General features: G+C 45.2%; 2 non-coding genes across 2 annotated transcripts in view; both read left to right on the forward strand.

The window, feature by feature from the left end:
• Positions 1-19448: 19448 nt before the first annotated feature.
• Positions 19449-19603, forward strand: LOC131292401 (5.8S ribosomal RNA). The gene has a single exon (XR_009190047.1). It is a non-coding gene; the product is annotated as a 5.8S ribosomal RNA (ribosomal RNA).
• Positions 19604-20090: 487 nt separating this feature from the next.
• LOC131292404 (large subunit ribosomal RNA) overlaps positions 20091-20216 on the forward strand; it is a 4085-nt gene continuing 3959 nt past the window's right edge. The window contains exon 1 of the ribosomal RNA XR_009190050.1: positions 20091-20216. This exon is cut by the window's right edge and continues 3959 nt beyond it. This is a non-coding gene — a ribosomal RNA (large subunit ribosomal RNA).

Consider the following 20216-nt stretch of genomic DNA (forward strand, 5'->3'; position numbering starts at 1 on the left):
GGACCCTGATGGGTCATATGGTATTTTACGAAAAATCGGCTAAGTCCCAAAATGGGGATGTCAGAACTACACTCAAATGTTACCACAACAAAGCAAGGCAAACTTATATGAAGCAAAGGACCCTGATGGGTCATATGGTATTGATCGAAAAATCGGCTAAGTCCCAAAATGGGGATGTCAGAACTACACTCAAATGTTACCACACCAAGCAAGGCAAACTTATATGAAGGAAAGGACCCTGATGGGTCATATGGTATTTTACGAAAAATCGGCTAAGTCCCAAAATGGGGATGTCAGAACTACACTCAAATGTTACCACACCAAGCAAGGCAAACTTAAATGAAGGCAAGGACCCTGATGGGTCATATGGTATTTTACGAAAAATCGGCTAAGTCCCAAAATGGGGATGTCAGAACTACACTCAAATGTTACCACACCAAGCAAGGCAAACTTATATGAAGCAAAGGACCCTGATGGGTCATATGGTATTGATTGAAAAATCGGCTAAGTCCCAAAATGGGGATGTCAGAACTACACTCAAATGTTACCACACCAAGCAAGGCAAACTTATATGAAGCAAAGGACCCTGATGGGTCATATGGTATTTTACGAAAAATCGGCTAAGTCCCAAAATGGGGATGTCAGAACTACACTCAAATGTTACCACACCAAGCAAGGCAAACTTATATGAAGCAAAGGACCCTGATGGGTCATATGGTATGGATCGAAAAATCGGCTAAGTCCCAAAATGGGGATGTCAGAACTACACTCAAATGTTACCACACCAAGCAAGGCAAACTTATATGAAGCAAAGGACCCTGATGGGTCATATGGTATTTTACGAAAAATCGGCTAAGTCCCAAAATGGGGATGTCAGAACTACACTCAAATGTTACCACACCAAGCAAGGCAAACTTATATGAAGGAAAGGACCCTGATGGGTCATATGGTATTTTACGAAAAATCGGCTAAGTCCCAAAATGGGGATGTCAGAACTACACTCAAATGTTACCACACCAAGCAAGGCAAACTTATATGAAGGAAAGGACCCTGATGGGTCATATGGTATTTTACGAAAAATCGGCTAAGTCCCAAAATGGGGATGTCAGAACTACACTCAAATGTTACCACACCAAGCAAGGCAAACTTATATGAAGCAAAGGACCCTGATGGGTCATATGGTATTTTACGAAAAATCGGCTAAGTCCCAAAATGGGGATGTCAGAACTACACTCAAATGTTACCACACCAAGCAAGGCAAACTTATATGAAGGAAAGGACCCTGATGGGTCATATGGTATTTTACGAAAAATCGGCTAAGTCCCAAAATGGGGATGTCAGAACTACACTCAAATGTTACCACACCAAGCAAGGCAAACTTATATGAAGGAAAGGACCCTGATGGGTCATATGGTATTTTACGAAAAATCGGCTAAGTCCCAAAATGGGGATGTCAGAACTACACTCAAATGTTACCACACCAAGCAAGGCAAACTTATATGAAGCAAAGGACCCTGATGGGTCATATGGTATTGATTGAAAAATCGGCTAAGTCCCAAAATGGGGATGTCAGAACTACACTCAAATGTTACCACACCAAGCAAGGCAAACTTATATGAAGCAAAGGACCCTGATGGGTCATATGGTATTTTACGAAAAATCGGCTAAGTCCCAAAATGGGGATGTCAGAACTACACTCAAATGTTACCACACCAAGCAAGGCAAACTTATATGAAGCAAAGGACCCTGATGGGTCATATGGTATGGATCGAAAAATCGGCTAAGTCCCAAAATGGGGATGTCAGAACTACACTCAAATGTTACCACACCAAGCAAGGCAAACTTATATGAAGCAAAGGACCCTGATGGGTCATATGGTATTGTTAGAAAAATCGGCTAAGTCCCAAAATGGGGATGTCAGAACTACACTCAAATGTTACCACACCAAGCAAGGCAAACTTATATGAAGGAAAGGACCCTGATGGGTCATATGGTATTTTACGAAAAATCGGCTAAGTCCCAAAATGGGGATGTCAGAACTACACTCAAATGTTACCACACCAAGCAAGGCAAACTTATATGAAGGAAAGGACCCTGATGGGTCATATGGTATTTTACGAAAAATCGGCTAAGTCCCAAAATGGGGATGTCAGAACTACACTCAAATGTTACCACACCAAGCAAGGCAAACTTATATGAAGCAAAGGACCCTGATGGGTCATATGGTATTTTACGAAAAATCGGCTAAGTCCCAAAATGGGGATGTCAGAACTACACTCAAATGTTACCACACCAAGCAAGGCAAACTTATATGAAGGAAAGGACCCTGATGGGTCATATGGTATTTTACGAAAAATCGGCTAAGTCCCAAAATGGGGATGTCAGAACTACACTCAAATGTTACCACACCAAGCAAGGCAAACTTATATGAAGGAAAGGACCCTGATGGGTCATATGGTATTTTACGAAAAGTCGGCTAAGTCCCAAAATGGGGATGTCAGAACTACACTCAAATGTTACCACACCAAGCAAGGCAAACTTATATGAAGGCAAGGACCCTGATGGGTCATATGGTATTTTACGAAAAATCGGCTAAGTCCCAAAATGGGGATGTCAGAACTACACTCAAATGTTACCACACCAAGCAAGGCAAACTTATATGAAGCAAAGGACCCTGATGGGTCATATGGTATTGATTGAAAAATCGGCTAAGTCCCAAAATGGGGATGTCAGAACTACACTCAAATGTTACCACACCAAGCAAGGCAAACTTATATGAAGGAAAGGACCCTGATGGGTCATATGGTATTTTACGAAAAATCGGCTAAGTCCCAAAATGGGGATGTCAGAACTACACTCAAATGTTACCACACCAAGCAAGGCAAACTTATATGAAGGCAAGGACCCTGATGGGTCATATGGTATTTTACGAAAAATCGGCTAAGTCCCAAAATGGGGATGTCAGAACTACACTCAAATGTTACCACACCAAGCAAGGCAAACTTATATGAAGGAAAGGACCCTGATGGGTCATATGGTATTTTACGAAAAATCGGCTAAGTCCCAAAATGGGGATGTCAGAACTACACTCAAATGTTACCACACCAAGCAAGGCAAACTTATATGAAGGAAAGGACCCTGATGGGTCATATGGTATTTTACGAAAAATCGGCTAAGTCCCAAAATTGGGATGTCAGAACTACACTCAAATGTTACCACACCAAGCAAGGCAAACTTATATGAAGGAAAGGACCCTGATGGGTCATATGGTATTTTACGAAAAATCGGCTAAGTCCCAAAATGGGGATGTCAGAACTACACTCAAATGTTACCACACCAAGCAAGGCAAACTTATATGAAGCAAAGGACCCTGATGGGTCATATGGTATTTTACGAAAAATCGGCTAAGTCCCAAAATGGGGATGTCAGAACTACACTCAAATGTTACCACACCAAGCAAGGCAAACTTATATGAAGGAAAGGACCCTGATGGGTCATATGGTATTTAACGAAAAATCGGCTAAGTCCCAAAATGGGGATGTCAGAACTACACTCAAATGTTACCACACCAAGCAAGGCAAACTTATATGAAGGAAAGGACCCTGATGGGTCATATGGTATTTTACGAAAAATCGGCTAAGTCCCAAAATGGGGATGTCAGAACTACACTCAAATGTTACCACACCAAGCAAGGCAAACTTATATGAAGGCAAGGACCCTGATGGGTCATATGGTATTTTACGAAAAATCGGCTAAGTCCCAAAATGGGGATGTCAGAACTACACTCAAATGTTACCACACCAAGCAAGGCAAACTTATATGAAGCAAAGGACCCTGATGGGTCATATGGTATTGATTGAAAAATCGGCTAAGTCCCAAAATGGGGATGTCAGAACTACACTCAAATGTTACCACACCAAGCAAGGCAAACTTATATGAAGCAAAGGACCCATATGGGTCATATGGTATTTTACGAAAAATCGGCTAAGTCCCAAAATGATGATGTCAGAACTACACTCAAATGTTACCACACCAAGCAAGGCAAACTTATATGAAGGAAAGGACCCTGATGGGTCATATGGTATTTTACGAAAAATCGGCTAAGTCCCAAAATGGGGATGTCAGAACTACACTCAAATGTTACCACACCAAGCAAGGCAAACTTATATGAAGGAAAGGACCCTGATGGGTCATATGGTATTTTACGAAAAATCGGCTAAGTCCCAAAATGGGGATGTCAGAACTACACTCAAATGTTACCACACCAAGCAAGGCAAACTTATATGAAGCAAAGGACCCTGATGGGTCATATGGTATTTTACGAAAAATCGGCTAAGTCCCAAAATGGGGATGTCAGAACTACACTCAAATGTTACCACACCAAGCAAGGCAAACTTATATGAAGGAAAGGACCCTGATGGGTCATATGGTATTTTACGAAAAATCGGCTAAGTCCCAAAATGGGGATGTCAGAACTACACTCAAATGTTACCACACCAAGCAAGGCAAACTTATATGAAGGAAAGGACCCTGATGGGTCATATGGTATTTTACGAAAAATCGGCTAAGTCCCAAAATGGGGATGTCAGAACTACACTCAAATGTTACCACACCAAGCAAGGCAAACTTATATGAAGCAAAGGACCCTGATGGGTCATATGGTATTGATTGAAAAATCGGCTAAGTCCCAAAATGGGGATGTCAGAACTACACTCAAATGTTACCACACCAAGCAAGGCAAACTTATATGAAGCAAAGGACCCTGATGGGTCATATGGTATTTTACGAAAAATCGGCTAAGTCCCAAAATGGGGATGTCAGAACTACACTCAAATGTTACCACACCAAGCAAGGCAAACTTATATGAAGCAAAGGACCCTGATGGGTCATATGGTATGGATCGAAAAATCGGCTAAGTCCCAAAATGGGGATGTCAGAACTACACTCAAATGTTACCACACCAAGCAAGGCAAACTTATATGAAGCAAAGGACCCTGATGGGTCATATGGTATTTTACGAAAAATCGGCTAAGTCCCAAAATGGGGATGTCAGAACTACACTCAAATGTTACCACACCAAGCAAGGCAAACTTATATGAAGGAAAGGACCCTGATGGGTCATATGGTATTTTACGAAAAATCGGCTAAGTCCCAAAATGGGGATGTCAGAACTACACTCAAATGTTACCACACCAAGCAAGGCAAACTTATATGAAGGAAAGGACCCTGATGGGTCATATGGTATTTTACGAAAAATCGGCTAAGTCCCAAAATGGGGATGTCAGAACTACACTCAAATGTTACCACACCAAGCAAGGCAAACTTATATGAAGCAAAGGACCCTGATGGGTCATATGGTATTTTACGAAAAATCGGCTAAGTCCCAAAATGGGGATGTCAGAACTACACTCAAATGTTACCACACCAAGCAAGGCAAACTTATATGAAGGAAAGGACCCTGATGGGTCATATGGTATTTTACGAAAAATCGGCTAAGTCCCAAAATGGGGATGTCAGAACTACACTCAAATGTTACCACACCAAGCAAGGCAAACTTATATGAAGGAAAGGACCCTGATGGGTCATATGGTATTTTACGAAAAGTCGGCTAAGTCCCAAAATGGGGATGTCAGAACTACACTCAAATGTTACCACACCAAGCAAGGCAAACTTATATGAAGGCAAGGACCCTGATGGGTCATATGGTATTTTACGAAAAATCGGCTAAGTCCCAAAATGGGGATGTCAGAACTACACTCAAATGTTACCACACCAAGCAAGGCAAACTTATATGAAGCAAAGGACCCTGATGGGTCATATGGTATTGATTGAAAAATCGGCTAAGTCCCAAAATGGGGATGTCAGAACTACACTCAAATGTTACCACACCAAGCAAGGCAAACTTATATGAAGGAAAGGACCCTGATGGGTCATATGGTATTTTACGAAAAATCGGCTAAGTCCCAAAATGGGGATGTCAGAACTACACTCAAATGTTACCACACCAAGCAAGGCAAACTTATATGAAGGCAAGGACCCTGATGGGTCATATGGTATTTTACGAAAAATCGGCTAAGTCCCAAAATGGGGATGTCAGAACTACACTCAAATGTTACCACACCAAGCAAGGCAAACTTATATGAAGGAAAGGACCCTGATGGGTCATATGGTATTTTACGAAAAATCGGCTAAGTCCCAAAATGGGGATGTCAGAACTACACTCAAATGTTACCACACCAAGCAAGGCAAACTTATATGAAGGAAAGGACCCTGATGGGTCATATGGTATTTTACGAAAAATCGGCTAAGTCCCAAAATTGGGATGTCAGAACTACACTCAAATGTTACCACACCAAGCAAGGCAAACTTATATGAAGGAAAGGACCCTGATGGGTCATATGGTATTTTACGAAAAATCGGCTAAGTCCCAAAATGGGGATGTCAGAACTACACTCAAATGTTACCACACCAAGCAAGGCAAACTTATATGAAGCAAAGGACCCTGATGGGTCATATGGTATTTTACGAAAAATCGGCTAAGTCCCAAAATGGGGATGTCAGAACTACACTCAAATGTTACCACACCAAGCAAGGCAAACTTATATGAAGGAAAGGACCCTGATGGGTCATATGGTATTTAACGAAAAATCGGCTAAGTCCCAAAATGGGGATGTCAGAACTACACTCAAATGTTACCACACCAAGCAAGGCAAACTTATATGAAGGAAAGGACCCTGATGGGTCATATGGTATTTTACGAAAAATCGGCTAAGTCCCAAAATGGGGATGTCAGAACTACACTCAAATGTTACCACACCAAGCAAGGCAAACTTATATGAAGGCAAGGACCCTGATGGGTCATATGGTATTTTACGAAAAATCGGCTAAGTCCCAAAATGGGGATGTCAGAACTACACTCAAATGTTACCACACCAAGCAAGGCAAACTTATATGAAGCAAAGGACCCTGATGGGTCATATGGTATTGATTGAAAAATCGGCTAAGTCCCAAAATGGGGATGTCAGAACTACACTCAAATGTTACCACACCAAGCAAGGCAAACTTATATGAAGCAAAGGACCCATATGGGTCATATGGTATTTTACGAAAAATCGGCTAAGTCCCAAAATGATGATGTCAGAACTACACTCAAATGTTACCATACCAAGCAAGGCAAACTTATATGAAGGAAAGGACCCATATGGGTCATATGGTATTTTACGAAAAATCGGCTAAGTCCCAAAATGTGGATGTCAGAACTACACTAAAAAGTTACCACACCAAGCAAGGCAAAGTACCTAGGTGAACCCTAGGAAGAAACACGGACCAAGTCAGATGGCCTAAGTCAATAGAACAAGTGACCTAGGCAAAGTTGTATGGCGCTGAGGACCCTGAAAAATCTGGTTAGTGTAGTTTAGACAGGGTAGGTTTTTGGGTCGGCCGAACCCCCTTATTTTGGGTTTTGGCCTCATCAAGAAGCTACACCTAGGCAAACTGCCTAGGGTGAAAGTGCGAAGACCAATCGAATAGTAAGACAAGTTTTGACCGATCGCCCTAGGCAAGCTTGTATGAAGAAAGTGACCCTAAGGGTCATATGGAAATACATGAAAAATCGGCTAAGTCCCAAAATTGGGATGTCAGAACTACACTAAAAAGTTACCACATCAAGCAAGGCAAACTACCTAGGTGAACCCTAGCAAGAAACACGGACCAAGTCAGATGGCCTAAGTCAAGAGTGCAAGTGACCTAGGCAAAGTTGTATGACGGTGAGGACCCTGAAAAATCTGGTTAGTGTAGTTTAGACAGGGGAGGTTTTTGGGTCGGCTGAACCTCCTTATTTTGGGTTTTGACCTCCTCAAGAAGCTACACCTAGGCAAACTGCCTAGGGTGAAAGTGCGAAGACCAATCGAATAGTAAGACAAGTTTTGACCGATCGCCCTAGGCAAGCTTGTATGAAGAAAGGGACCCTATGGGTCATATGGAAATACATGAAAAATCGGCTAAGTCCCAAAATTGGGATGTCTGAACTACACTAAAAAGTTACCACATCAAGCAAGGCAAAGTACCTAGGTGAACCCTAGGAAGAAACACGGACCAAGTCAGATGGCCTAAGTCAAGAGTACATGTGACCTAGGCAAAGTTGTATGGCGCTGAGGACCCTGAAAAATCGGGTTAGTGTAGTTCAGACAGGGGAGGTTTTTGGGTCGGCTGAACCTCCTTATTTTGGGTTTTGACCTCCTCAAGAAGCTACACCTAGGCAAACTGCCTAGGGTGAAAGTGCGAAGACCAATCGAATAGTAAGACAAGTTTTGACCGATCGCCCTAGGCAAGCTTGTATGAAGAAAGGGACCCTATGGGTCATATGGAAAATCCATGAAAAATCGGCTAAGTCCCAAAATTGGGATGTCTGAACTACACTAAAAAGTTACCACATCAAGCAAGGCAAAGTACCTAGGTGAACCCTAAGAAGAAACACGGACCAAGTCAGATGGCCTAAGTCAAGAGTACATGTGACCTAGGCAAAGTTGTATGGCGCTGAGGACCCTGAAAAATCGGGTTAGTGTAGTTCAGACAGGGGAGGTTTTTGGGTCGGCTGAACCTCCTTATTTTGGGTTTTGACCTCCTCAAGAAGCTACACCTAGGCAAACTGCCTAGGGTGAAAGTGCGAAGACCAATCGAATAGTAAGACAAGTTTTGACCGATCGCCCTAGGCAAGCTTGTATGAAGAAAGGGACCCTTAGGGTCATATGGAAATTCATGAAAAATCGGCTAAGTCCCAAAATTGGGATGTCAGAACTACACTATAAAGTTACCACATCAAGCAAGGCAAAGTACCTAGGTGAACCCTAGGAAGAAACACGGACCAAGTCAGATGGCCTAAGTCAAGAGTATAAGTGACCTAGGCAAAGTTGTATGGCGCTGAGGACCCTGAAAAATCGGGTTAGTGTAGTTAAGACAGGGGAGGTTTCAGGGTCGGCTGGACCTCCTTATTTCGGGTTTTGGCCTCCTCAAGAAGACAGACCTAGGCGAATTGCCTAGGGTGAAACTGCGAAGACCAATCGAATAGTAAGACAAGTTTTGACCGATCGCCCTAGGCAAGCTTGTATGAAGAAAGGGACCCTTAGGGTCATATGGAAATTCATGAAAAATCGGCTAAGTCCCAAAATTGGGATGTCAGAACTACACTATAAAGTTACCACATCAAGCAAGGCAAAGTACCTAGGTGAACCCTAGGAAGAAACACGGACCAAGTCAGATGGCCTAAGTCAAGAGTATAAGTGACCTAGGCAAAGTTGTATGGCGCTGAGGACCCTGAAAAATCGGGTTAGTGTAGTTAAGACAGGGGAGGTTTCAGGGTCGGCCAGACCTCCTTATTTCGGGTTTTGGCCTCCTCAAGAAGACAGACCTAGGCGAATTGCCTAGGGTGAAACTGCGAAGACCAATCGAATAGTAAGACAAGTTTTGACCGATCGCCCTAGGCAAGCTTGTATGAAGAAAGGGACCCTATGGGTCATATGGAAATTCATGAAAAATCGGCTAAGTCCCAAAATTGGGATGTCAGAACTACACTATAAAGTTACCACATTAGCAAGGCAGACTTGTATGAAGAACGGGACCCAGGTGAAAGTAGCAAATATCCCAAACCGAACATGTATATTATACACACAAGAGTACGAACATAAAGGAACACGGACCAAGCGTGCCGAGAGAATCGGTACTATAGAGCCCTCGTGGTTCTACACAAAGACTTTATGTTAGGGGTTCAAGCCCCATAGTACTCAAACGGTGACAGTAGCAAATATCCCAAACCGAACATGAATATTATACACACAAGAGTACGAACATAAAGGAACACGGACCAAGCGTGCCGAGAGAATCGGTACTATAGAGCCCTCGTGGTTCTACACAAAGACTTTATGTTAGGGGTTCAAGCCCCATAGTACTCAAACGGTGACAGTAGCAAATATCCAAAAACGAACTGGAATTTACATTCTGTTGGTCATGCGGTCGTCCAAAGGGGTCTAGTATCCTGGGATGACAAGCATCACGGGCACAGTCTCGTATCAAAACAGTCGAAGAGGCCCGCGAAAGCTTGCTTTCCATGGCTATGCGATGCACAAATTGAGTTTCTCCGTAGTTATACACAGCGCACAGGTGAAAGTAGCAAATATCCCAAATCGAACATGAATTTTATACACACAAGAGTACAAACATAAAGGAACACGGACCAAGCGTACCGAGAGAATCGGTACTAGAGCCCTTGTGGTTCTACATTGAGAGCCCTCGTGGTTCTACATAGATACTTTATGTTAGGGGTTCCAACCCCATAGTACTAGAACGGTGGAAGTAGCAAATAAACCGAACGTGGAATTTACTTTCTGATGGTCATGCGGTCGTCCAAAGGGGTCTAGTATCCTGGGATGACAAGCATCACGGGCACAGCTCGTATCAAAACAGTCGAAGAGGCCCGCGAAAGCTTGCTTTCCATGGCTATGCGATGCACAAATTGAGTTTACTCACCGTAGTATAAAACGAACGAACCGAACCTATCCGAGTAGGGATAATGGGCGCAGTAACATACTTCTGTGACCCAGCGAGAGTTGAACGAGGTGACATGAACTGTCAGTGGCTTATATCAGATGGGATACATACATGAGATTGCTTTCAAATCTACACTCGAAAACCTAACCAAGTAAAAGCGAACGTGGGGAGGATTCGAAACTGGTAACGAAATCTTAAGCTGGAAAGAGTCATCACTATGGATACATATTATGCGAAACCAATCAAGTGCTCATTACTGATCCAAAACCGAAGAGCACTAGTGAACACCTTAATCTCACCCTAGTTCACATCCAAGTGATCGACCACGTGTGTGAAGCAAAGACCAATCGAATTCCTCAATGGACCGAACACTATGAACAAATGGCCAAAAACGTTATAACTATCCAAACATACTACTATCTAGCGAAAGTCATCACGATGGAACCATACCATGATCTTTAACCTATAGCGCTCACCATATTCCTACCCAGAGTGCAAGTGAACAGATTGCCCACCCTTACCCAGTTCACAACCACGTGATCGACTAACATACCGAGGTTACCACAAGTCAAAGTTATACGTTTACAAGCGCAAGACCAATCGAAAACCCCGAAAGCAATCTCGACCCAAAATGTATTATCCGTGAGTGTAGTCGAGTCTCGTACTCGTCATCTGTAATCGTCGGATAGAATATCCAGTACACGGTTGTCTTTCCAAATGAAATCTACATACAGAACTCGCTCTTGGCAAATGGGTGGCAATGGCGCAATCAGGAGCGAGTTCCCGTCCGGGTGCCAAGTGATTGGCAAATGTCTGGGGGAAAGCAACCATATATTGATTTGTCTGTTAGTGTACTGGGTGTTTGAGGTATGTAGTATCCACGCTTGGTTGGGTGTGTCAGAGGACCATGGATGCGTTCACAACCCCAATTGGGGTACATCGGGAATGATTTTGTGGAACCGATGTGCCCGGCACACACTAAGTTTTGTTGCAAGTTAATAGTGTGCCATGTCCGGGGGGGTTGTGATTAAACTCTGGTGAATTGCGTACTGTGGTGATTGGGGTATGAAAGCCCCGCAGTTGCAATGATCGGACGCGCCTAGCGTGTCCTTTAGTTGATGGTAGGGAAATGAAGGCCCTTGTCAGCTCACCTAAGTATTCATGGAAGTTTGGCATAAGGTCGCTGTGGTAGGGGTATGAAGGCCCCGTCAGCGCATGCACAATCGGGCGCACGTGCGCTTAGCGGAATCGAATGCCGCTCAAGTGCCTGTCCGGTGCATCGGGTGTGTGTGATACGAGGGCAATGAGGTTCGCACGGGGGCTCGCCTCCCGTGTGCTACCGGACTTGACAACATATAGAACGTGGTGTTTGCTCCTCCGGGTGCAATGGGACAATGAACATTCGAACGCAAAGTCGGAATTCTGGTTGATCCTACCAGTAATATACGCTCGTCTCAAAGGTTAAGCCATGCATGTCTAAGTACAAACAGATTTAATGTGAAACCGCATAAGGCTCAGTATAACAGCTATAATTTACGAGATCATCAACCTAGTTACTTGGATAACTGTGGAAAATCTAGAGCTAATACATGCAACATGCCAGGACCCTCGCGGGAACTGGTGCACTTATTAGTCAAACCAATCGCGGGTTCTCCGTGTCATTGAGTTGAAGTCTGGATAATGATGCTGATCGTATGGTCTCGCACCGACGACAGATCTCGCAAATATCTGCCCTATCAACTATGGATGGTAGTATAGAGGACTACCATGGTTGCAACGGGTAACGGGGAATCAGGGTTCGATTCCGGAGAGGGAGCCTGAGAAATGGCTACCACATCCAAGGAAGGCAGCAGGCGCGTAAATTACCCAATCCCGGGACGGGGAGGTAGTGACGAGAAATAACAATATGAAACTCTTTAATGATGTTTCATAATTGGAATGAGTAGAGCATAAATCCTTCTACGAGGATCAAGTGGAGGGCAAGTCTGGTGCCAGCAGCCGCGGTAATTCCAGCTCCACTAGCGTATATTAAAATTGTTGCGGTTAAAACGTTCGAAGTTGATACTTGTCCAACACAGTCCGGCTCCGCCGACCCGGTCAACCCGTGGTCGGTGGGCCAAGTCGGAATCTGGTTGCGACTCAATGGTGTGGTAGGGCACCAAGTCTGTGTCATGGTGTGCCCTTCAACGGGTGCAAGTGTAACATAGAGCTCGACCGCTCACGTTTACCTTGAACAAATTAGAGTGCTTAAAGCAGGGTGCCCAAACGCCCTAGAATAATCTTGCATGGAATAATGGAATACGACCTTGGTCTAATCTTTCATTGGTTTGTACTCAGACCGGAGGTAATGATTAACAGAAGTAGTTGGGGACACTAGTATTACGGCGCGAGAGGTGAAATTCGTAGACCGTCGTAAGACTAACTAAAGCGAAGGCATTTGTCAAGGATGCTTTCTTTAATCAAGAACGAAAGTTAGAGGATCGAAGGCGATTAGATACCGCCCTAGTTCTAACCGTAAACGATGCCAACTAGCAATTGGGAGACGCTACAACCAGGTGCTCTCAGTAGCTTCCGGGAAACCAAAGTCAGGTTCCGGGGGAAGTATGGTTGCAAAGTTGAAACTTAGAGGAATTGACGGAAGGGCACCACAATGAAATGGAGCTTGCGGTTCAATTTGACTCAACACGGGAAAACTTACCAGGTCCGAACTTATGGAGGTGAGACAGATTAATAGCTCTTTCTCAAATTTAAGGGTAGTGGTGCATGGCCGTTCTTAGTTCGTGGATTGATTTGTCTGGTTAATTCCGATAACGAACGTGACTCACATATGCTAACTAGAACGCAGTCAGCGTTAATGCGTCGATGCCGATTGGAACGGGTTAGGACCTTTCGGTGGAGTATGACCTGACACCTTCGCTGTTCGTGTGCGCAAGTGCACTTACGGTACGCTGCTTAGCAGGACAATTTGTGTTTAGCAAAATGAGATCGAGCGATAACAGGTCCGTGATGCCCTTAGATGTTCTGGGCTACACGCGTGCTACAATGTGGGTAGCAGCGTGTCTCCTATTCCGAGAGGAACGGGAAATCACTCAAATACTCACTTAGTAGGGATTATGGATTGCAATGGTCCATATGAACTCGGAACTTCTAGTAAGTGCTGGTCATCAGCCAGCGTTGAATACGTCCCTGCCCTTTGTACACACCGCCCGTCGCTACTACCGATGGATTATTTAGTGAGGTCTTTGGAGATGATCGTTCGCTGGATCCTCGTGAACCGCGTCTGCTTTATCGAAGTTGACCGAACTTGATGATTTAGAGGAAGTAAAAGTCGTAACAAGGTTTCCGTAGGTGAACCTGCGGAAGGATCATTAGTGGCCAAGTGATCCTTCCAGAAGTCCGAACCTGCGGGTTGAGACTTCGGCACAAGTTGCCATATGATAATTGACGAAACACTATAGAAGTCCGAACCTGCGGGTTGAGACTCAGGCACAAGTTGCCATATGAAAGTTGACGAAACACTAACAAGTCCGAACCTGCGGGTTGAGACTTAGGCACACGTTGCCTTATACATGACTTCGAACAAATACACAAGTCCGAACCTGCGGGTTGAGACTTAGGCACAAGTTGCCTTATACATGACTTCGAACAAATACACAAGTCCGAACCTGCGGGTTGAGACTTAGGCACAAGTTGCCATATGAAAGTTGACGAAACACTAACAAGTCCGAACCTGCGGGTTGAGACTTAGGCACACGTTGCCTTATACATGACTTCGAACAAATACACAAGTCCGAACCTGCGGGTTGAGACTTAGGAACAAGTTGCCTTATACATACATTGGCCAAATAAACAGAAGTCCGAACCTGCGGGTTGAGACTTAGGCACAAGTTGCCATATTATATTCGATCAAACACTAAGTAGTCCGAACCTGCGGGTTGAGACTCAAGACCGTAACAAGATGTCACTATACAAGTCCGAACCTAAGGGTTGAGACTTAATGCGATCTAGATACCAAGTTGACATCCAATACCTGTTGAGCAAAACCAAAGATTCCCTGTTCTCGAATGATTACACTATATAACAGGGAATCATGAAGAAATCAAGCAAGCGTGAAACAAAGTCATCACTTGGGCATGCTCGATAGCCAACCACATGACCTTAACCAAAGAGAGCATGCAAACCACATGATACCTATAAACGATTAACCCGCCCTAGTTCAATCGTTCACCAAGTGATGACTTCAGTATGGCTAAGAGAAAAACTTTTAAATGGGAAAAACTCTAAGTCCGAACCTCCGGGTTGAGACTTCCGCGTCGGAGGTGGGCGCACCTCCTATCCGAAAGATGATGAATCAGGGGTGTTCGGTCAGCAATGGTCGGATGCCCCGTCGTAGTCCAACTATGACAATCAAAGTCAAGACCTCCGGGTTGAGACTTTCCGCGAGTACAAGCATAAAGGAACACGGACCAAGCCGTACCGAGAGAATCGGTACTAGAGCCCTCGTGGTTCTACATTGAGAGAGCCCTCGTGGTTCTCATTAGGGGCTTTATGCAAGTCGTACTCAATACTGTGGTGTGAAGTATAAAGTATAGTCCTCGCCTGGTCCACGCTGCTTCGGCGGTCCTGGGTAAGATAGTTAATTCTAGCTTGCCCTATAGTGGAATGAGGACACTTAATGCTTCGTCTTTTAGCGGCGGCTAGACTCCTCCTCACGGGGAACGAGTTGACGCGCACAGCGGCGGCTTACGCACTATGGCAATCATGGATGCCTGAAGATTCCGTGAAGTTCTCCCCTGGTCCACGCTGCCTCGGCAGTCCTGGGTAAAATGGAATATTTCCAGCTTGCCCTATAGTGGAAGAGGACTATCCAACAATACAAAGTCAAGACCTCCGGGTTGAGACTTTCCGCGTCGGTGGTGTCGCGCACCGCCTATCCGAAAGATGGTGTAACAGGGGTGTTCGATCAGCAATGGTCGGATGCCCCGTCATAGTCCAACTATGACAACCAAAGTCAAGACCTCCGGGTTGAGACTTTCCGCGTCCGGAGGTACGCGTACCGCCTACCCGAAAGATGGTGTGCTTCTGGGGTATTCGATGAGTCGGATACCCCGTCGTAGTCCAACTATGACAATCAAAGTCAAGACCTCCGGGTTGAGACTTCCGCGTCCGGAGGTACGCGTACCGCCTACCCGAAAGATGGTGTGCTTCTGGGGTATTCGATGAGTCGGATACCCCGTCGTAGTCCAACTATGACAATCAAAGTCAAGACCTCCGGGTTGAGACTTCCGCGTCCGGAGGTACGCGTACCGCCTACCCGAAAGATGGTGAATCAGGGGTGTTCGATCAGCAATGGTCGGATGCCCCGTCGTAGTCCAACTATGACAATCAAAGTCAAGACCTCCGGGTTGAGACTTTCTAAGAGTACAAGCATAAAGGAACACGGACCAAGCCGTACCGAGAGAATCGGTACTAGAGCCCTTGTGGTTCTACATTGAGAGAGCCCTCGTGGTTCTCATTAGGGGCTTTATGCAAGAAGTACTCAATACTGTGGTGTGAAGTATAAAGTATAGAGTCCTCCACTGGTCCACGCTGCTCCGGCGGTCCTGGGTAAGATAGTTCATTCTAGCTTGCCCTATGTGGAAGAGGACTCAATACCCTACCTGTTGAGCTTGAAACAAAGTCATCACTTGGGCATGCTCATATTGCCATACACAATTACATTATATTCGAATGAGCATGCAAGCGACCCTATATAGACCGAACCAAAACGATAGATACCGCCGTAGTTCACCCCCACCAAGTGATGACTTCAGTATGGCTAGTGTGTGAAGTATAAAGTATAGTCCTCCCCTGGTCCACACTGCTTCGGCGGTCCTGGGTAAGATAGTTAGTTCTAGCTTGCCCTATGTGGAAGAGGACACAATACTTAATACTTAGAGTACAAGCATAAAGGAACACGGACCAAGCCGTACCGAGAGAATCGGTACTAGAGCCCTCGTGGTTCTACATTGAGAGAGCCCTCGTGGTTCTCATTAGGGGCTTTATGCAAGTCGTACTCAATACTGTGGTGTGAAGTATAAAGTATAGAGTCCTCCACTGGTCCACGCTGCTCCGGCGGTCCTGGGTAAGATAGTTCATTCTAGCTTGCCCTATGTGGAAGAGGACTCAATACCCTACCTGTTGAGCTTGAAACAAAGTCATCACTTGGGCATGCTCATATTGCCATACAATATTCCATTATCTACTAATGAGCATGCAGCTATATGATTATAACCTGTAAACGATTACCCCGCCGTAGTTCAGCGCTTCAACCAAGTGATGACTTCAGTATGGCTAGTGTGTGAAGTATAAAGTATAGTCCTCCCCTGGTCCACACTGCTTCGGCGGTCCTGGGTAAGATAGTTAGTTCTAGCTTGCCCTATGTGGAAGAGGACACCATACTTAATACTGTGGTGTAATGAACAAAGTATAGTCCTCCACTGGTCCACGCTGCTTTGCAGTCCTGGGTAAGATAGTTAGTTCTAGCTTGCCCTATGTGGAAGAGGGCATACAAGACAAAGTATAGTTCTCCCCTGGTCCACGCTGCTCCGGCGGTCCTGGGTAAGATAGTTAATTCTAGCTTGCCCTATGTGGAAGAGGACTCAATACCCTACCTGTTGAGCTTGAAACAAAGTCATCACTTGGGCATGCTCTATAGCCAATCACATGACATTAACCTAAGAGAGCATGCAGCGTATTATCCCAATGCAAAGTAAACGATAGACTCGCCCTAGTTCAGTGCTTCAACCAAGTGATGACTTCAATTTGGCTAGTGTGTGAAGTATAAAGTATAGTCCTCCCCTGGTCCACACTGCTTCGGCGGTCCTGGGTAAGATAGTTAATTCTAGCTTGCCCTATGTGGAAGAGGACACCATACTTAATACTGTGGTGTAATGAACAAAGTATAGTCCTCCACTGGTCCACGCTGCTCCGGCGGTCCTGGGTAAGATAGTTCATTCTAGCTTGCCCTATGTGGAAGAGGGCATACAAGACAAAGTATAGTTCTCCCCTGGTCCACGCTGCTTCGGCGGTCCTGGGTAAGATAGTTAATTCTAGCTTGCCCTATGTGGAAGAGAGCATACATGAACCAAGAACGAAGGTTATGATCGAGGAATGATTCGACAACTAACCGATGGTATGAAATGTGAAGAATTCAAGCAAGCACACAATCAAGTCATCACTTGGGCATGCTCGATAGCCAACCCTATGACATTAACCTAGTAGAGCATGCGAAAACCAATATATATGTAAACGATGCCCCTCCCTAGTTCAGCGCTTCAACCAAGTGATGACTTCAGAATGGCTAAATCAAATCGGTTCAAAACATACCATCGGTACCCTATTGAAACACACAAGTCGATATCAAACCTCATGATTGTGTAGTCCTCCACTGGTCCACACTGCTCCGGCGGTCCTGGGTAAGATAGTTCATTCTAGCTTGCCCTATGTGGAAGAGGGCACATTACTCAATACTGTGGTGTTATGAACAAAGTATAGTCCTCCACTGGTCCACGCTGCTTCGGCGGTCCTGGGTAAGATAGTTAGTTCTAGCTTGCCCTATGTGGAAGAGGGCATACAAGACAAAGTATAGTTCTCCCCTGGTCCACGCTGCTTCGGCGGTCCTGGGTAAGATAGTTAATTCTAGCTTGCCCTATGTGGAAGAGAGCATACATGAACCAAGAACGAAGGTTATGATCGAGGAATGATTCGACAACTAACCGATGGTATGAAATGTGAAGAATTCAAGCAAGCACACAATCAAGTCATCACTTGGGCATGCTCGATAGCCAACCTCATGACATTAACCTAGTAGAGCATGCGAAAACCAATATATATGTAAACGATGCCTCCCTAGTTCAGCGCTTCAACCAAGTGATGACTTCAGAATGGCTAAATCAAATCGGTTCAAACCATACCATCGGTATCCTATTGAAACACACAAGTCGATATCAAACCTCATGATTGTGTAGTCCTCCACTGGTCCACGCCGCTTCGGCCGTCCTGGGTAAAATGGAACATTCCAGCTTGCCCTATGTGGAAGAGGGCACATTACTCAATACTGTGGTGTGAAGTATAAAGTTCAGTTCTCCCCTGGTCCACGCTGCTTCGGCGGTCCTGGGTAAGATAGTTCATTCTAGCTTGCCCTATGTGGAAGAGGACACTTCATACTTCGTCTCTAAGCGGCGGCTTGACTCCTCCCTACGGGGAACGGGTTTACGCGCACAGCGGCGGCTTACGCACTATGGCAGTCATGGATGCCTTACGTTTCTATGAAAAGTGTGTTCCTCCCCTGGTCCACGCTGCTTCGGCAGTCCTGGGTAAGATAGTTAGTTCTAGCTTGCCCTATGTGGAAGAGGACACGTAGACTTACTGTGGTGTGAAGTATAAAGTTCAGTTCTCCCCTGGTCCACGCCGCTTCGGCCGTCCTGGGTAAAATGGATTCATCCAGCTTGCCCTATGTGGAATGAGGACACTTTATGCTTCGTCTCTAAGCGGCGGCTTGCTCCTCCCTACGGGGAACGGGTATACGCGCACAGCGGCGGCTTACGTTATGGCAGTCATGGATGCCTTACGTTTCCATGAAAAGTGTGTTCCTCCCCTGGTCCACGCTGCTTCGGCAGTCCTGGGTAAGATAGTTAGTTCTAGCTTGCCCTATGTGGAAGAGGACACGTAGACTTACTGTGGTGTGAAGTATAAGGTTCAGTTCTCCCCTGGTCCACGCCGCTTCGGCCGTCCTGGGTAAAATGGATTCATCCAGCTTGCCCTATGTGGAATGAGGACACTTTATGCTTCGTCTCTAAGCGGCGGCTTGCTCCTCCCTACGGGGAACGGGTATACGCGCACAGCGGCGGCTTACGCAAGTTAGTCACCCTCGGCAGTGGATCACTCGGCTCATGGATCGATGAAGACCGCAGCTAACTGCGCGTCATAATGTGAACTGCAGGACACATGAACATTGATAAGTTGAACGCATATTGCACGTCGTGGGAACCTACCATGATGTACAGATGACTGAGCGCTTATATTTGAGAAATGTATCGCATACATTTAACTACGCCGTGACACCCGTCACGAGACGTGCACCATGATGTTAACTAGGGTCGCGACGACCCGCTAGCATTAAAGAACCCGTGGTTTACAATATACTGGCATTGGAATTCGAAGTATTTAGAGCGTCCGTGTTCCCGCGTGAGGCGGAAGTACGAGGAGAAGGCGTGCTTGTGGTGTCTGTGGTGGTGTTTACTGATGTCTAGCTTCAGCTTATTTATTTATTTAAATAGAAGCGAAGATGTCAAAGTAGCGTCGAAGCAGCAGCGGTAGCACAAATGATTCAAGTATGGAAGTTGACCAAAGGAACACAAACAAACTAGCGTATGGGCAATGGAAGGTATCAGTGAGTTAAACCACACGCGGGCTAACAGCCCGTTAACCGAGTCCAACGGTACATATTGGACATTGAAACAAAGTAGTCGCAAGCCAGATGTGACGATAACAACCGCAAGGTACATAAGCCTCAGTTCATGTGTGACAACCCCCTGAATTTAAGCATATTAATAAGGGGAGGAAAAGAAACCAACCGGGATTCCCTGAGTAGCTGCGAGCGAAACGGGAGAAGCTCAGCACGTAGGGGTGGC

Source organism: Anopheles ziemanni (genome assembly GCF_943734765.1).
Source record: "Anopheles ziemanni chromosome X unlocalized genomic scaffold, idAnoZiCoDA_A2_x.2 X_unloc_56, whole genome shotgun sequence".
Classification (NCBI taxonomy): Eukaryota; Metazoa; Arthropoda; class Insecta; order Diptera; family Culicidae; genus Anopheles; species Anopheles ziemanni.